We start from the raw sequence: 14,666 nt of genomic DNA on the forward strand, positions 1-14,666 counted from the left end.
GCACGCTGTGTGAGGTTGTTGTTGTTGGTTTTATAATCCTCCTCCATTGTCGTAACATCAAACACAGACAGTTCAGGGAGGGCACGGCCGAATGCCAGAGGCAAACCTGGAGGGAGATTCCCAAACCAGTTTAACTCAGAGCAGCGGCCTGCGAAGAGTTTGGAGGCAGGCAGGAGACAGGCAGGAGGCAGGCAGGAGGCAGGCAGGAGGCAGGAGGCAGGCAGGAGGCAGGCAGGAGGCAGGCAGGAGGCAGGCAGGAGGCAGGCAGGAGGCAGGAGGCAGGCAGGAGGCAGGCAGGAGGCAGGCAGGAGGTAGGCAGGAGGCAGGAGGCAGGAGGCAGGGCAGAGAGGCAGGCAGGAGGCAGGCAGGAGGCAGGAGGCAGGAGCAGGAGGCAGGCAGGAGGCAGGCAGAGCAGGCAGGGAGCGCAGAGGCAGGCAGAGGCAGGCAGGAGGCAGGCAGGAGACAGGCAGGAGGCAGGCAGGAGGCAGGCAGGAGGCAGGCAGGAGGCAGGCAGGCAGGAGGCAGGGCGTCCCAGCGGAGCTGGACGAGAGGTACTTCCTGCTGGAGGGAGTTAACCTGGTTAAGCAAACAGAACCGTCTCCCCCGGCAAATGGGCAGACGAACAATATGGAATTAGGTAAACATGTTGCATGTTACCAGGGAGGATGTCAGGCTCAGACACAGCTGAGGGCTCAGGGCTGCTGTTTAGTGCTGGAGTTTTGTGAGATCATCAAGAGTCGTTGTTTCCTACATCAAAAGGTAATCCATATTCTGTAGTTCAGTCACAGACAGACAAGTAGACTGATGGATGAGACAGACAGACAAATAAATAAGAAAGGCGGATTAGACAGACAGACAACAGATGAGTCGAGGGTGAGTACATTCTGATTTGAGTTTTGTTCCACAGGCCGTTTCTGCCGTGGTGAAAATAATTCCTATTTATCGTCAGAGACCTGATGGCTTTCCTCGTTACAGTAATGACTTAACAAGAGTCCTGTAGCGAGCAGGAACACAGGCCTCTCTGGGTCCTGCCCGGTCAGGAACACAGGCCTCTGGGTCCTGCCCGGTCAGGAACACAGGCCTCTGGGTCCTGCCCGGTCAGGAACACAGGCCTCTCTGGGTCCTGCGCCGGTCAGGAACACAGGCCTCTGGGTCCTGCCCGGTCAGGAACACAGGCCTCTCTGGGTCCTGCCCGGTCAGGAACACAGGCCTCTGGGTCCTGCCCGGTCAGGAACACAGGCCTCTCTGGTCCTGCCCGGTCAGGAACACAGGCCTCTCTGGGTCCTGCCCGGTCAGGAACACAGGCCTCTCTGGGTCCTGCCCGGTCAGGAACACAGGCCTCTCGGCTCCTTCCTGCCTCGGACTGTCTCTGCCGTGTAGGGTAGATGTGTGGGGTAGATGTGTGGGGTAGATGTGTGGGGTAGATGTTGGGGTAGATGTGTGGGGTAGATGTGTGGGGTAGATGTGTAGGGTAGATGTGTGGGGTAGATGTGTGGGGTAGATGTTTGGTGTAGATGTGTGGGTAGATGTTTGGTGTAGATGTGTGGGGTAGATGTGTGGGGTAGATGTGTGGGGTAGATGTGTGGGGTAGATGTGTAGGGTAGATGTGTGGGGTAGATGTGTGGTGTAGATGTTTGGTGTAGATGTGTGGGAGAGATGTTTGGTGTAGATGTGTGGGGTAGATGTGTGGGGTAGATGTGTGGGGTAGATGTGTAGGGTAGATGTGTGGGGTAGATGTGTGGTGTAGATGTGTGGTGTAGATGTGTAGGGTAGATGTGTGGGGTAGATGTTTGTGTGTAGATGTGTGGGGTAGATGTTTGGTGTAGATGTGTGGGGGAGATGTGTGGTGTAGATGTGTGGGGTAGATGTGTGGGGTAGATGTGTGGGGTAGATGTGTGGTGTAGAAGAGTGGTGTAGATGTGTAGGGTAGATGTGTGGGGTAGATGTGTGGTGTAGATGTGTAGGGTAGATGTGTGGGGTAGATGTGTGGTGTAGATGTGTAGGGTAGATGTGTGGGGTAGATGTGTAGGGTAGATGTGTGGGGTAGATGTATGGTGTAGATGTATTGTACGCAGATTCCTGTGCTGTACGTAGACTGCTTTATAGACGTCTGTGTTGCATATATACAGCTTTCCTGTGTGAAGACTGTCTCATACACAGACTCCTGTACTGTACGTAGACAGGTGCACTGTGCAGACTGCTGTCCTGTTATACTGCACCAGCCAACAGCAGCCGGTCACATTTCCATAGAAAACCTGTGAGGTTGTAGCTCTCCGATGACTGTAAGCAAGCAGGAACTCCATCAGAGTGACATTTTCCATCTTTTTCTCTCCCAACCTTGAGGAGGACACTGCCCCCACCTCTCCTTTAATGTCTCTAAACGACTCTCACCTTTTGCCCGGCGCACCTGTGCAGAGTAAACATTGACCAAACTGCACTCTACTATTTTCATAACAGTATTATGCAGAGTGATTTATCTGTAGGGGCTTAATTGACCTCATGCAAGGTGCTGGTGTTCCAGGACTGGGAGGCAGTTAGATTAATGCGGCAGAACTCTTCATGGACCGGGATGGGGGATGGGGGGGGGGGGGGTGGGGGGGTGCATGGTCTGGGAGTGTGGGGGGTGTATTCGGTCTTGGCTACGATTTATTAGGTACGGTTTAATGTCTTGGGTAGGATTTATTGGGTACAATTTCATGATAATTGGGTTGTCGACTACAGTATGCAGTTACCATTCTCACCATATGTTTTAACTCTCCAGCTGTTCAACGTACACATGATTCCTAGGTTCTTCTAACGGTTTTGCATTACCCGTTATGTGTCTAGTCCTTAGTAGACTTTGATACAGATGCAGTACATAGACAGTATACAGAGACACCGGAGGATCAGAAGCGTATGGTTCTAATTGTCGAGTTGACACAAGTCATTATTTAGAAAACAATTCTTTTTCTAGGAGCGATTTATTTTGAGTCTGCTAATCATACAAATAATTATTGTGGGGGGGGGAGGGGGAAGGGGGGGGAGGCCGCCAGAAAGAATGTGCTGTGGGCAGGACAGGGTAGATCAGGCTGTGCATGCTGTGGCTACAGCCTCAGGTCTCAGAGTAATAACCAAAGCAGGTGTAGGCAGAAATCCTTGTGTTCCTCCGTACATCCACATAATATCACACCTTCCCCAAAACATTGATGGATTAAGAAACACCATCTGTTTCAATCTTCACCGTGTCGCGGCACTGTGTTGTTATTAATATTAAACACTGTTCCACCAGGATTTAATCCCATCACCAACGGCATGCATACAGTGCAGTGTCAGGGGACATTTGGAAGGCTGTTAGTTTGATTGAGTGTGCATGGATCTCTCACTCGGAATGTTTGTTACTGTTAAGACTGCGCTTTAGGGGAATTTTAACGAAGATCTCGTACTTCCACTAAGCAGTTTTATTCATGTTTGCTCTCTGCTGCTAATCGGTATGCTAGCCGGGGCCAGCAAAGGCTGTGACTGTTTAGTGTAATCCATCTGTGCTCTGCAATCGCCTGTCACATGAATGAATCATCTTGTTATCAAGGTATTATAGGAGAGAGAAGGCCTGTTTAAACGGACCCCCCCCCCCACCCCCCCCTTGTCTCTCATCCGATCTATCCATGTATTGATCAGACTACTATGAATGTAGCCAATGAGTCTTGCAGAGTGCAGCGGCTCGCCGGGGTCGAAACAGCATCCGTCTCAATTCATTTAGAAACCTTGGCGACGAACAAGAGGGTGCTGCTGCCCGGACGTGTCCAGCTGACCGTGGTAGATAGCCCCCCCCCCTCCCCCCCCGGCCCCTCGCCCCGACCCCTCGCCCCCCCCCCCCCCCCCCCCACGCCCGGCACCTCCGCCCATTTCTCTCTCCCCCACCCCCACCCCCGCTTCCACAAGCGCCCACGGAGAAATGTGAAAAGTGTGTCACTCCTGAGTAACGTCTCCAAATATAGCTGAGCTCACAGGGGAGACAGGGACATGGACAGGGACATGAGCTCTGGTGACATCACTGTGCTAGACATCACTGTGTGACATCACGCGCCCGGACATGATCTGTCCTGTCATGACGTCAGGTGCCGGGATGTGTCGATGATCTCTTGCGTGATGACATCACGTTCCTGAAGATGATCTGTCCTGTGGGCAGGTGTTACGTACTCAGATATGTGAGATACTGAGGGTGTTGCATACTCGGAGATCATCTCTCCTGCGTGATGTCACCTACCAGCAGATTGTTCAGTGGATTGATTGTCCTGGACTGGAGACCTTTTGTCCTGGACTGTGACCTTTCCCAGTGTTGCTGTCCAGTCCTGCTGTTAGAATGTGTGTCAAATGTATTTCAAATGTTTTCAGGCATTGTTCCTAACAGTGTTGCACATGTCTGCTGTTCAGGTCTCCTCTGAGCCAAGGAAGGTTGTGGTTTTGGAGGGATGTGACATCACATTCATATTTGGTCATTTATCAGACGCTCGTATCCATAGCGACTCACAGTGAGTACAGGGACATTCTCCCCCGAGGCAGGTAGGGTGAAGTGCCTTGCCCAAGGACAAAATGTCAATTAGCACGGCAGAGAAATCGAACCAGCAACCTTCTGATTACAAGCCAGATTCCCTAACCGCTCAACCACCTGACCCCCCATTACTTGGGCTGTCTTTCTGGTCCTCCCGTGTTTAATGCACCAGACACGCGTCACTGGACACAGTGACCCTCCTCCCTTTGAAACCCAGAGGTCTGGGACTCACGGATTATTAGCTTTGAGTTTTTCTGCACCAGTACCAAATTACCTTTGTGTAAGAAAAATATATCATCTCCTACCTTGTCCTCGATGTCTCAATTAATTTGTCCAGGTGGATGCTTTATGGTGGAAATCAAGTACATTGAATTAAAAAAACACTTTCACAAAGAGACCAGAACAGCGTCCTTATGCATGGTGTTGTTGACGAGGTTATAAGAAGTTATGACCCAATACGTGCGTTGAGGTAACCTTGAAGGGCTATAAATTTAGAAGGTGACTCGTGAGCAACCGCAGTTGAATCCGTTTGAATTTACAACTGGAGTCATTCACCCCCACAGACGTCGTACTTAATAGCAATGATCTCATCCAACGGCATGTACGGACAATACCAACAGAAGTATCTGTCTGTCCTGGGTTATTGGGACGTGAGTTGACCTTCTGACCCCTGTACAGCTTGTTTAGCCTGGGGGAAAACGAAGTGTAAGTAAGTAGTAAGTAAGTAAATTGTATTTATAAAGCACACTCTAACACAGCAAAGGCTGACCGAGGTGCCGAACAAAAGCAAAACAAAAAAAAGACACCATAAAATACATAGTAAAAACTAAATACAAACAGTCAATAACAGTAAAATAAGATGCGCTTGGAACTCAAACAATATTTTTGAACAGACCGCCTGGAACCATCTGTAGGTCTGCTTGACAAACCGATACCATCGTTATCTCAAGAAAAAGTTAATGATGTTGATAATTAACGTGTGATAATCGTCACAGGTAATCACGTCATACCTGGCATGCAAAGTCAGTGAGCATTTGTCTAATGTGCTCTGTTGTTTCTCGTCTCTGTTCCTGATAAACCCCCGATAGCCGCCTCAGCTTGTGAGTAGCCGTGGAAATGAGCGGCCCTGTCAATTAACAATTCCCACGTGAGGACGGAATCCCGACAGGAATCCCGGGGAACGATTAACCCCTTCTGTCCAGCCTGAAGCTCTGTAATTATACTTCCCCTGAGTTCTCCTCCCGTGTGCGTGGACCAGCTCGCCTGGGAGCTAAGATGTGGTTACTCTGCGCTGTGCCTGGTAAATACCGACCTTTCCTTGATTCTGAATGTTGAAATATTGTTAGAACTATGCATTTCCCATCCTTCTGCTGTACTTTCAATATGCCCGACTTCGCTTTGGATAAACGCGTCTGCTAAATGCATCGAATGTCAACTGTAATGCGATGAAGGCGGATGCTGAAATTCATCCCTTCCTCCTTCACCTGGTCGGACACAAACACAGACATCACCAGGTGTCTCACGGCGGACGTGGCGGGCGGAGATGATGTCATGAACGGACTGATCCACGGTGAAATTGGGACACTTCTTCACTGATTGCGATCGATATTTGATATCTTCTGGGGGGAAAAGACAGATGAAAAACAGTCATTTTGTGTGTACGTGAGTGTGTGTGTGTGTGGTGTGTGTGTGTGTGTGTGCACTGTATGCCTGTCTTACTTTGCTTTTGAGCTTGTATGTCCATGAGTGATGAATGTGGCGGTGCTGAGACATGCTCTAAGGCCATCAGTCTTTTTTTTCACACTAAACCAGTGAAACGACAACTGTGTCCCTCTCACATCCTCAATCCATACATTCAATGTTTTTGATAAATCTAAATAACCCCTCAAAACACATCGAGGCATCCTTGTTTTTTTCACAAGACACATGGAGGGCTGGGGGAATGTGTGTGGAGGGTTAGGGGAGTGTGTATGGAGGGCTGGGGGAGTGTGTATGGAGGCCTGGGGGAGTGTGTATGGAGGGCTGGGGGAGTGTGTATGGAGGGCTGGGGGAGTGTGTATGGAGGGCTGGGGGAGTGTGTATGGAGGGCTGGGGGAGTGTGTATGGAGGGCTGTGGAGAGGCAGGGCCTGATGAAGGAGATGTAGTCCTCACTTTCCAAAGCACAGCGAGCTCTGAGAGTCACCAGAGGGCAAGGGGTTTTACAAAGAACACCAAGTCCCCTCTCACTCACCTAGAGTTCCACGCCATGCCAAACATTAGCAGTCCCTGCGGACCTGAAAGGCTTTTAAACGCATCTCAAAATATTTATGAATCTCTAAACACAGTTATTTTGCTACAATGTCTGAGTGCCAATGGTGAATGCTGTTAAACCAACCTATACAGTTAAATTTGCAGACCCAAGCATAAAAGCCCATTTGTGCAGCCAGAGATGTTATTGACTTGCCATTGGCAAAGGGGGGTAGCTAATGGCACTGAAAGAACCCATTTTTCCTGTGCTGAGACACAGTGGAAGCTCATGTTTGGAGTAAAACTACTCCATGTCAGCATTTAGTCATTCCTGCCATTCATTTACTCGTTGTGCAAATTCAAAATTGTTAAATATGCATTGACGTTTTTTTTTTTTTTTTTTACTTTACCCAGATTAGACTGAAGAAAACACTATGATTTATTTAGAATGTAGCCATTAGGGGTATCCGTCAAGTTAAAGAGTAATAAAGTGCAGTGGGTCTGTGTGTGTGTGTGTGTGTGTGTGCGTGTGTGTGTAAACAGTGCATCATTAAGGTCCTCCAAGACATGTGTCCTTCCTCACATGGTCTGAATCAAGCCAAGCAGGCTGTTGTTGTCGTTGTGCCTTGACGTGTCCAGTCTGTAATGTTACAGCACATCACACACCCAGAGACCACGGGAGACAGCATGATGTCCACTCTGCCCTGCTATTGGCCGGGGCTTATTTATGAATGCACACATAGTATCTCTGTGGCCATCCCCCATGCAGTTTCAATTCCAGTTGCTCTTTCCGGAATCTCAAAGAGAGTGAGATAAGGAGAGGGGTAGGAGGAGGAGGAGGAGGAGGAGGAGGAGGAGGAGGAGGAGGAGGAGGAGGAGGAGGAGGAGGAGGAGGAGGAGGAGGAGAGACAGTAGACTAGAGGGTGCAAGGTGGCTGGGCCTCAATCTATGGCTGGTGCCATTTGTTTTTTAGTTTTTTTTTTAGTTTTTCTTTTTCTTCTTAAATGCAGCAATGTGTGCTGGAAAGGCTTGGCTCTGTGAATTTTAAAACACCTCTAGAAGCTTTGTTGTGTCTTCTCCTGTGTGTGCCGAACACAAGCACTCACGCAGCTGTTTCCATGGCAATATCTATCTGTGTGAGGAATTCATTAACCCTTTCTCGCAAGGGGTTCCGTGTTGAAATCACACGCGGAATACAGATAGGCTAGCCGACCGGCGTACCTCTGTTTACGGACGGCTTCACACATTTGATATATAGTAATAATTCCTCACAGGGTTTACTTTGGGAAACGACATATATCTGACTTCCATTGTTTAGTTATTTTACAAAGCGCATGTCTGTGTGTTGTGGCTCTTGACGCTTTACAGGAAGCAAGATACAGTGCGTTTGATCTCAGAGCAAAGAGGAAGGGGGGGGGGGGGGATCATCAAACCTGTGTTATTTTCTGTTGATTTTCCTCTGATTCCAGAAGCGAGCGCCGATGGCTCCGCGCTGCTTGGCGGAGGGAGAGCGCAGGCTTCACGAGACGCCTGCGGAGAGGCGCTCTCGGTCTCGTCCCCCTCAGGAAGACATTCCCAAGATGTTCGATAAAGACCGGCTGGCTGGATATCAGCTCGGTGAAGATAGAGTGGGAGAACAAGGGATGTCCGTGACATGCACACACGATATGCGCGCACACACACACACACACACACACACACACACACACACACGCACACACACACACACACACACACACACACACACACACACACACACATGCACACACACACACACACACACGCACACACACACACACACACACACGCACACACACACACACACACACACACTCAGACATGCCATTTCCCTGATGATTATCCAGCAGATTGCTTAAGTAAACACAACAGCTGAGAATTCAGACATCAGTCCACTGTCTGTTCATCTGTAGGCCAACCCCAGATTGTTCTCAGGCAGACACACACTCTCTGTGTGTGTGTGTGTGTGTGTGTGTGTGTGTGTGTGTGTGTGTGCATGTTCTTGTACGCATGTTACTGTTAAGTGTTGACAAGCGTGCGTACGTGCGTGAGTTTATGTGTGCATGGGGGCGTGCACGTCTGCGTTTGCAACATTGGGTGAAATTACCACGTCCTGAATTAGTCAGTGTGCTCTACTGTCGCTGGCCCAGCAACATGATAACAGCCACCCAGAATATGGTTCAATAACGATGGGCCATTGCGAAGATTACCCTTTTGCTTGCCCTTTACGAACACTTAATTATTCATGTGTATTGAATTAATGTGTGCCATGAGTGTGTTACGAAATGTGTTGCATGGGGTTGTAACTAAATGTTAATACGTTGAGAGTGAAGAGGTTGTGTAAAGAGAGGCTAGGATATAGACATCCATCATCTGTTTCTCCTTGTGCGGCTCCACCGCTGGTACAATATTTAGCATAGAGTGTTGGGCCAGGACTCATCGCAGCTAATTTTGGAGTAGTCCATGTGACAGTGATATGTCTTCTCTCCTGGCGTAGAGGATACATTAGTGTTCCGGGGCAGCACATAGCACTGTGGTTTTCCCTTTTTTATGTTTTTGGCAACACCTTAGCTAAGATACTTTGCGATGTAAAAGTAAACACAGACTGTTCCTTGCAGGCGCGTTTCTACACGGGGTCCAACAGGGGCCAGTTCCCCTGTAAAAATGCCCCTGGCCCCCCCCTGTGGCCCCCCCCTGTGGCCCCCCCTTTGGCCCCCCCTGTGGCCCCCCCTGAGCTGACTGAATAAAAATAAAAATAAACGTTTTTTTGTTTGTTTTGTTTTTACACGTTTTTTTTCGTCTAGTAGTCATCATGAAACAAGGAAGGGACATTGCAACCTTTTTTGCCCCAGTAAATAAAAAAGTAAGAGAAACATATCAAGGTATTGAGAGAGCTGAGGAGCTGGAAGAGGGAGAGCCAGAGCCGTTTGTATGGTTTTAATGTAAAGCTAAATTAAAGTATTTAATGTTTAAATATCATTTGTTTCTGTTTATGTGCCCCTATGATTAAACACTGGCCCCCCCTTGGCCCCCCCAGTAAAATTTGTGTAGAACCGCCACTGGTTCCTTGACTTGGACCACAAAAATACTGCAGAACTATGCACTGCCAATCCTTGATCGTCTGCTGTACTTTCGCGCTAATTTGTTCGTCGCTTCCTATAAAAACGGCTGCTAAATGAATAAAAGTTCGATGTAGTTAGTCACCAACAGCCTGAAAGGAGATGGGATAGTTCACCCCTGTATGACCACTGATACAGGTAGTCTCAGGTATCTAACCGCATTCTGTACTTCAGATTGTCAATCACCTTAGAATCATGTGTGTGTGTGTGTGTGTGTGTGTGTGTGTGTGTGTGTGTGTGCGTGTGTGTGTGTGTCTGTGTGTGTGTGTTGGGGGTCAGTGTGTACAGTAGGCCTGCAGAAGCGATTTGAGGAAAAGCTGTAACATCCCAAAATGACAACGGGACGTAATATTCATTTGTTTCCCAGTGAGAACAACGAATTGTTATTTTTTCGACTTCCAGGCAGACACGGTAAACCATGCATTTTAATAGAGCAAAACGAGTTCATCATTTTGCGTGAGGACAATATATTACAAAGTATCATTATCCGTTTTAATGATTGGGGCTGCTGTGCACATATTTTCAGGAAGAGAGAGTAGAATTCCATGTTATCGGGGACGTCATGACTTCTGATGGATGACTGAAATGCATTCAGCGGTTTGTTGTTTTCCTTTCTGCATATTTTGTTCATTACCCTCTACTCCTTTCCATGCTCTATCAAGGCTCGCGCGTCCTTTCTTTCCCCGCCCTTCTTTCAAATATACTGTTTCTTTTTGACCCATTGGACTTCACTAACCAAATAACAGGAACAAGCTGCAGACAAGAAATGTCCTTTTGAATGTAATTTATGTTTCGGTTAACGACCGTTTTTCTTGTGGTAGTTGATGGGCGTATTTGTAGACCCCCAGACAGAGTGAGTCTGGTGACTTTCCCAACACTGTTGACATGGCACACGACGTCAAAGCAACACGCCATGGCGTGAATTGTATTTTGACAAGGCATGAATAGTTTTCATGACATTGATTAAAGTGACTGGGCTATCATTCCTCTGCAGTACCATTCACTTTGACTCTGTGGCTGTTTTTCAGTCTTAAACAACGCTAATGAGTTCTTTGACTCAAGGGATGGGGATCCGGTTAGGTTATTTGACTCAGGGTGAGGGGATTCAGTTAGGTTATTTGACTCTTTACCTGGGATTTAAAATATGTGATACAGCATTGTTGCAGTACTGTATGTCTGAGGTTGTGGGACAGAGTACAGGAGGGAGGGAGGGAGCGAGGAAGGGAAGGAGGGAGGAAGGAAGGATGGAAGGACCAGGGGGAGTGGGGGTGATGAGGCAGACCCAGAGGAAACAGAAACCTTCAGCTGACATTATCTTAAGGTGGGTGTGAAGGTTAGGCTACTGAGAAAGAGAGTTGCTTTTGCAAGGAACCGTGTACTACATCATCCCAACAAGCACATTCAAGATCACCAGCAAAGCATAGTCCGGCACATTCATTCCTGTCCGTACAAGTTGGGGAGAGTACAAAAATAAATGATTGTTTCCGGGGCATACATGCATATCTGAGAAGGCGGTCTGTGATGTCGGAAGGTGATTCGAGCGACTGGCAGAGACTAGGGGCAGGAGGGAGAGACCTTGGGAGTGACTGGAAGGCAGCAATGCATTAAGCATGTGATACTATTTATGTCAGAGGAGTAAGGGTGACCCAGTAACTTACATGCATTACGCAACATGTCATAAACCGGGAGGAAGGAGAGAGGGGAGAACGCGTGTGTCTCACAAGCTTGAACTGTCTCTCTCCGTGGAGGTCAGTTACTGAGCCAGGTGCTGCGATCAGATGACCCTGGGAGAGTGTGTGTGCTCGTGTCTGCTCATGTATGGTATTTTTGTGTACGCATGCGTGCGTGGTGTATATGTGTGTGTATATGTGCGTGTGCACATGTGATTTGTGTGTGTGTACGTGTGTGTGGTGTGTGTGTGTGTTGGGGCGGGGCGGGGGGGGGGGGGGGGGGGGAGGTGGGGGTTAGCTGTTTATTGGGTGTCCATGGGAAGGCCAGTGAAGAGCAGAAGGTTGCTTCACCAGCCCTGGGGATTGTGCTTGGAGGGGGGGACAGGGGGAGGGGGGCCTCTGGCAGACTGTCTAATTGGCCCCTCCTACACACCGAACCCCTGACGTCTAACCTCTGACCTTGGCTGTGGCCCTAATACCAGGAAGGCCTTTAAAAGATGGAAAACACAAGCGTATAGGTCTGTGGAACAACCACCAAGGAGATGTGGGGTTTAATCGTGTGTTGAAATTGTTTTATTCTTAGATTGTTGAGTTCTTAGGAATAGTTCAACTTCTGTACCTTTACTTAATTTAATATTTGTATATATGTTTAGTGTTTGCACCTCCCTGCCACAGTAAATTCTGTGTTTGTATAACATACATGGCGAATAAACCGAATTCTGATTCTGATTCTGATTCAACAACTGTTTGACATTTGTAATGTAAGGCTGCTCTGAATTGATACAAATACATTTTTTCAGCTTTGTTTTCTTTATTTCTTTACCACACTGTTAGTATTTACTTTATTGAAATCATTGAATAACATAAACACAACACCTGAAAATGGAAAGGTAATGAATGACCTCTTAAATGGCAAATACCAGAAAATCCAAGTGAATCAAAAAGGTTCAAGTGAATCAAGAAGGTCCAAATGAATCAGGATGGCTCAAGAAGAGCTGCTGATAAAGTAAGCGGTCAGCTATTGACACCTCTGACAGTGTGCTGTCTACTAATATAGATTAGCTGCTTTAACACTTTTTTGTGCAAATGTGTACTTTATCAGCCTCAATGAAGATGACCCAGAGGCAGTCTAAATACTCACCGCTTATTTAGGGTCAATCAGTCCTCAAGGACCGGATCCCACAGACTAGAGTGAATCTGAAATCAAATCATCAAATCAACCCTTGTGAAGCAATGCCATAAATTCCACATAAAGAAACAGTAAAACAAGCAATTATGGGATAAGGCGCAATTCTTGGACAGTGTTTTCTGGATGTGAACGTATGTTGTAAAGCTTTCAGGCAGGTGAACCATGGTCTTTGCTCTGATTGTAACTGTTGCTAAGGGTAGTATTAAAAACAAGGTCCCCATGCCCTGGATGATTTGATCGTGATCATGGGGACGATGGAGATTATGATGATGACGAAGAACAGGAAAAGGAGATGCCAGCAGCCCACTGCTCATGACCCATCACATGTTGGTGCCCAGGTGACGAGAGATCCGTATTGATTCTAAAGTGTTGCACAAACATGGGCAGGCACATCGGTCTGTCTGCTCCTCTCTCTCTCTTTCTCTCTTTCTCTCTCTCTCTGACACCACACTGGTGGCAATACTCCTTTAAATGAGCCTCTGCACATAGCCTTCGAAACACCACAACTGCATCAGTGCTCTCTGGGTTGCTTAGCAACTGGACAGCACACAGAACACCGAAGAAACCCTCCTTCTGTATGAAACACGAGCCCGCGCGTGATGGTTGCATGTGATGTGCATATTAGCCACATATTGACATCAAGGGTGATGATGATTGTTTCTTGCTGGTGAAATTTAATAATATTTATTTATGAGGGTGGAAGGGGATGAAGGCGGACACCGTATGTGTGTGTGTGTATATGGGTGTATATGTGTGTGCGTCCGTGCGTGTGTTCTTGTGTGTGTGCGCGCTCGCGCGTCTGTATTTCCAAATATGTGGTCAAAGTAGTGGAAATGCATGAAAACGCACGGGCCCACACGTGCAGCATTCTAATGGGTTTCACGGAGAACATGGACACTCAGGTCCGTCCCCTAGCGATTCAGCGCATGGATAGGATGTCGCCAGAATATCTCTAAAGCTGTCAAATATAGCATACAGCCAACTGTAGCCTATTTTTTTTTACAAACACATTTATTATTTTTATTTACCCCAAGAAATCATAAGAGAGATTTTCCATCTCTAACTCTTCGTTCTCCACCAAGGCTCTTGTGGGTGTTCTAAGGTCTGTGTCATTATTTGCTCAGTGTCTCGAGGAGAGGGTGAACGGAATATGTTGAGGTATTCAATCGACAGATAAGGTTGGACAACGGAGACGCCTTCAGTAGGTTAGCATCTTTGACATTAAATCCGATGTGATACATACATTGGCCGATATATGACGGGTCATCCATATTTCTCTGTATCAATTTTTTCACCAGAGGGGTGATACAGTCTCTGACGTCTGCATCAGATATTACCTATTGCATTTTTTCACTGTGCGTTTCCCCGTTAGTGACTTTTTGTTGAGAGAAGCATTTCCACATCATCAGCAACGAAAACGGTATGAAGATTTCTTTTTTCTTTTTTTATCCACTGCACCCCCTTACCCCACAGCAATTACAGCTAAAACAAATCCTTAAACACAACACAGGCTACATTGTGGATCAATCTCTCTCGCCGGAGCTTTGTTGGAACCATGCCTCTTCCACAGATTTGGTCTGGGAAACTGCAACAGCCAATCTAATCAACAAGACACGGCTGCTTCTCTTCAAGCGTCTGTCATTAATTGCCGGACTATTTTCCATCTAAAGGAAGATTACTTATCATCACTTTTGAAAGTCTTGTGTTGGGGATTTTGAGCAAGATGTCTGATCTGCTGGTGTTGGTTGAAGGGGTCTGTGACCTGCACGGATTTCCATAGCTTGGGAAAACGGCTGGGACCAATTACGAGGTTTAAACACGCATTTTTTTTTTAAATAAAGCCACTTCATGTGTAGGTGTAGACTGTCGTATATATTTTTACAGTCATTTCTTTTGACTGGCTCTTTTACTTGTT

At 47.4% G+C, this 14,666-nt stretch overlaps 1 protein-coding gene across 2 annotated transcripts in view; it reads right to left on the reverse strand.

Annotated features, from left to right (window-relative positions):
* tmlhe (trimethyllysine hydroxylase, epsilon) overlaps window positions 1–14,666 on the reverse strand; it is a 133,985-nt gene that overhangs the window by 48,171 nt on the left and 71,148 nt on the right. The gene's annotated exons all lie outside the window — the stretch shown is intronic.

This window comes from Osmerus mordax, chromosome 19, assembly GCF_038355195.1.
Source record: "Osmerus mordax isolate fOsmMor3 chromosome 19, fOsmMor3.pri, whole genome shotgun sequence".
NCBI lineage: Eukaryota > Metazoa > Chordata > Actinopteri > Osmeriformes > Osmeridae > Osmerus > Osmerus mordax.